Below are 5,311 nucleotides of genomic sequence, written 5' to 3'. Positions count from 1 at the left end.
CTGGAGAGAGCAGTGAAGCAAAGAAGAAGGATGCCAGCAAAGGAGATAGCTGCCTCCTGGAACACTCGCCGGCAGGATCAGCGCAGGAACCCAGACTGGTGATCTGTACTCCCCCATTCCCTCTATCTCCCTCTTTTCTGTTAAGAAATGTAAAGCATATTATATTGCTCACCACAGCTTGCTCTGTACTTAGCCAGTATATCATGTTTTCAATTAGTGCATTGTAGGTAGTTAATAAATACTTGAACTTGGAGACTTGTTGTCCGCTCCAATTGGGGATTTGCGAATCTGAGTCACTTGTCCCCCTCGCTGGAGCGGGATGTGACAGCTTTGATCCCTTCTGGGGGCTTATTTCAGTAAATAGAGCAGGTTTCTACCTGCCTGGCTCCTTTCACAGGTTGATAGTGGAGGTCCTATGGGATGGTGGGGAAGGGGCAGGGCAGAGGCATCCAAGATGCTTGTTTTGGTGGTGCCAAACCCAGCAGGCGGGATTACACCAAAGAAAAACCCATTGGGGGGGGGGTGTTTCTCAAAGACGCACTCATCTTGCCACACAGATTTTACTCGTGAGTAATTTGGTGCAACTTGGGCTGTACTAAATGTGTGGTATAGAGACATCAACACACTTTCCTTCTCCCACGGATCACAGGTAGGAGAAGCAGCGTGAAAGTCAGTGCAACGTCTCCCAAGAGCCCCATTTCTTCTGAAGCCTGGGCTGGTGCAGGGCCCCCCAAACCCAAGCCCTGTTGCTCTTTAAAACTCACCAAAATTGTAGCTGAGGTTAGTTTAAGGTTTTTAGCAGAGGAGAGGGGAGGGCATCGGTGTTTCCGCAGCGCTGCTGGTCTTCTTTCATGTTGGCCTGAGTCTAGCTTGGCATGTCAGACCTTCTACAGTGGAACAAACTAAAGCAGCCTTCAGCATTAGGATTTTCCTCAGAGAGCCACACAACACTTACAGAATCATGGATTCGTAGAATGGTTTGGGTTGGAAGGGACCTTAAAGATCATCCCGTCCCACCCCCCCTGCCCCAGGCAGGGCCACCTTCCACTAGCCCAGGTTGCCCAAAGCCCCGTCCAACCTGGCCTTGCATGACTGCGAGGTGAGTTAAAGTCAAGTTCTCACTGATTCAGCCTAGAGTAGATGTGAGAAGGATCCATCCTGTAACTGATACTTAGACCTTCATACAATTTTGCTCTCAAGCAGGAAAAGAAAATGTTAAGATGGTGGATATCTTGATGTTTTTCCATGGTGGCACTTCTCAAAGGTGGTGATTTGCAAGATGCCGCCTTCCCATGAGAGTGGATATCTGTTTGGGGAGCTAAACCAGCGAGGAGACCCAGCTGGCCTCATCTCCCCAGCCACCCAACAATACAGATAAAATGCCAGAGCAAGTATATTTACAAACCACATCTGTTTAAAAAGGATAATGGGGCTGGGCTCCATCAGTTGGGAAATTCAGAACACAGCTGTATTTTAGAAAGAATTTCTCGAAGAATTATACAAGAGGTGTTTACTATGATTTAAAACCAGAAGCTTCACTTAAAAAAGAAAATACAATTCCATTATTCTCCAGCTGTGCTCAGGATTTTTCCCCTCAGCCTCCTAGCACCAGAGGCTTTACTTGCAAGAAGAGTTGTCTGGCTTTGCTCCCTTTGCCAAGTTAACTTTGCTCTAGTCCTACTTAGCTTAATGCTTTTGCTACTCTTTTTATAGCCTCGATTTATTCACACATTCTCAAACATCCTTTTCTTAAGGCCTCCAGACCAAACAGCTCTGTGCTCTGATTGTGCCTGTTCCTTCCGTTATTGCAGATAAGTGCGCTAGCAAATTGCCAATAAATTCTGAATTACAGATTGTTTCTATTTCCCTTTTTGAATTTCTGCACTACGGAGAGCAGCTGGATGTGAATTTTTGTTTCTGAGGTTTTCCTAGCATGAAACACAACTCAGGATCCATCCACGCTAGAGAATAAAATTGTTTGTTTTGCCTTGGGTGGAAATCAAAAGCACTGTTTGTTAAATCTCAGAGATATTTACATGGACTGACTTCAAAGCTCTGGATACGCAGAGCAATTAGACAGAAAACTCTATGTTTGTTATATGATTACTGTTCCACTATAACATTAAGTAAATAATCTTATTTATTTTTTGCTAAAGAAAATATCCTCAAAAATATTTCACAAACATCTCTTTCATCTTCACTATATAAAACTCGCAGGTAGCCAAGCACGGTGTTTCACTGCCGTGCCTCATTAGTACCGACTTATCAAATCAAAAGGGTTTGATGATAAGGAATAGATAAAACCCATTGCCATCTCACTTTTAAAGTTGCTGAGTGCCTCCCCATTTCTGAATGAGGGCGGGGAGTCTGCTGCCAATCTAGCCTGATCAACGGATTTTTTTTTTTTTTCCCAGCAGTTTTAATAATCCTAATTCAATAATTTTAACAACGCAAAATGAGTTTCTGATGATCTCTAACTACTTAATGATCTTGTTTGTTCAGTCTTGCTTCAGACCATATTATTTTCATTTTCGTTTTAATCCAATAACTGACATGAACTGATATATGACATGCGATGACAAATTACTCCTAGATGATGGAATTGATTTCTGATAGATTATTCTGTGCATCGCTGGAGCGTTTCCTGGCCTTGGCGTAAGCTGGGTGGGAGGGAAGGCGATGGAGCGTAAGCCGTACGCACCGGGTTGCACTGGGAGAGCAGCAGGAACAGAAACCAGATCTGAGCTTTTCGGGGACAACTTATTATTGCCATGGCAATATCAAAAAGCAAAGGGACTCTCCCCCTCACCCCTTGTTTTTAATTGGTAAAAAAAAATTGACTTGGAGGCCTTTGCGATCACTGTGCAATATTTAATTCTTTCTTTGAGCTCCTTTATCATCAACCAAACCGTGTTAAGCTGTGGTGAAGGAGTTCAGGGAGGACAGTCATGCTGCTTGAAAAATGGGGTTTATCTTTCAAGGACTTTTTTTTTTTTTTTTTTTTTTCCCCCACAACTTTGTGATTTCTTAACTTTTTTTAACAGACAGAAGGACAAGAGACTTCCTTGTGATGATGGACACTGCAAAGTGGGTTGTTTCCAAACCCTCTTGTTTTCTCAAACTGATTTAGCCATCTTTTTTTTAATTTTTTTTAAAAAAAAAGATTTCTTTTTTGATGGATTGCTTCTTTAAATTCTTTTTTTTTTCCTTTTATAGAAAAGAATACCATCTTCTACCTACATGGAAAGGGCTGGTAATCTCCATTTCCATCAGATCATCATCCTTCTGTCAAGACATATGTGAAGCAAGAAAAATAAGGATTAAAATAATCATACAACTCTACACACTAACCTTTTTAGGGCTGTGGTTTTGGTTAGTTCAGAATTTCAGATGAAGACCCGCTTAGAGATAAGAAAAAGCCCCAAACCCTTGAGACTTCAAGTGAGCGTATGAGAGCAGGCGATGTAGGCAAGTCGTCACTGCTTCTCAGTTGTCAAATACCGGGAAAACAAAAAAAGAGAAATCAGACATTTGAAATCGGGATTGGTTTTGCTACTTCTCAGCTGCGGTGAGGAGAATTTTAATGCACCGTTTGGGAAATCCAGAATCCTATAAGGACGGAAAAGAAACGATGAAGTTGTATGTGTGGGTGAAGTGGAAGAGTATCTTGTCCTTCTTTAATGACCTATGTGCGTGTAGATCACAATTTCACACTCTATTGCCAGAAATCACAATTATGTCACACACACACACACCCCACACCCCCAAAACTAGAAACAATAATTAAAGACAAACGTGGTTTAAATGTTTTCTTTCCTTACGTTTCCTTGAAACATATGGCACATGAATTGTAAGCAGGTACCTATTGCTGTGGGAAGCAGTTACAATTTGTGAACACAGTATGCGGTACCACTGCGAATATTTATCCGAAAACATGAAATCAAAATAGTGCATGAAAATCATTTAAGTAAAACTGCAAGACATGCTGTTACTCAGAACTATGAAAGCAATGCGGTTTTCCCATTTCTTTGGCTGTTTCACTGCTCAGTATTTTGAGTGTACCAGCTTGGCTGAAATCTTTTTAAAGTATTGAATTAAAATCCCTCTTTAAAACCATTCCAAATTATATATTTAATTATCCGGTTCAGCTGAATGCAGGGTAATGCCTCCTGCTGATTGAGAGGAAATGTTAATGTTTTTATCACACAAACGGAAAGGCAATTTCAAAACAAAGCCACTAGAAAAGCAGAAAACCGGAAACATTTCATTTAGTTTGTCAAAGCAAAATCTCTCTTTCGTGGTGCAGACCTATTTTCAGACTTCGTCTGGCACGAGAAATTTAACAAAATGTTACAGATTGGCAAAAGAACATTTGCTGTCTACATGTATCACCGGAAAAATAGTTCATTTAAACATTATTCCAGCATTCATTACTGTTGCTTGGTGAAATGATTTTTAATGAACGATTTTGCTGACAAGCGTGTCCCTTTCTCAGCAGTACCAGGTGCGAAACGGGCGAGCTTCCCAGGGTGGTGTTTGTCCTGTGGATGCTTGATGTGAGCTCCTTGCCCTCTACTTGCCTGCACGCGATCTCTGTATTTTCTCCTTCCAGTTGTACGGCTGCTCACTGAAGCTGCGTGGCCGCACATCTCACATGCAAAGCGTTTTCACACAAGTGTTGTTATCATTTTCCAGCTAGAGCAGAACTTGTAGCCCAAAAAGAGAGAAAATAACTTCTGGGAGGACATTCATGCCCACCGTGGGGGCCGGGCCCACCCTCGCCACTGCCAGAGGCTGCAGAGGGGTCGGCCACCGTGAACATTTGGGGGAAAGCTAAATTTGAGATTGTAAAACGAGGTGGGATCAGTCCCATTGTGAGTGATTTCAGGGGTGAATCCATGTGGTCCTGTGGGTGGAAATCTGTGCTCTTGTTTGCATTGGAATGCTTATAGGTTTATTTGATTTTCCTCGGTGTATAATTGGATGGGGTGTGTCCCTGTGACACCGGCCAGCCTAAAGCTCATCCTCACATGCTGTTAAACTCACTCTGAAGACTTATCCAGGGCTGTAGGCTAACGCATGCAGCGCAGTTTTGCATCTGAATCCATAAGACAAGGGACATAATATTCAAATTATCTGTCAATTTTAGCTCACAGGATTCTTATTTCCTGCTTCTTATATTCAAATCCCCATTAAAAAAGAAGAATAAATAGTTTGGTTTTGGTGGTTTCTTTTTCTTTTTCTTTTTCTTTTTCTTTTTCTTTTTCTTTTTCTTTTTCTTTTTCTTTTTCTTTTTCTTTTTCTTTTTCTT

Source organism: Athene cunicularia, assembly GCF_003259725.1.
Source record: "Athene cunicularia isolate RWA chromosome 5 unlocalized genomic scaffold, athCun1 chr5_part1, whole genome shotgun sequence".
Classification (NCBI taxonomy): Eukaryota; Metazoa; Chordata; class Aves; order Strigiformes; family Strigidae; genus Athene; species Athene cunicularia.
Note: the sequence above shows the minus strand (reverse complement) of the source record.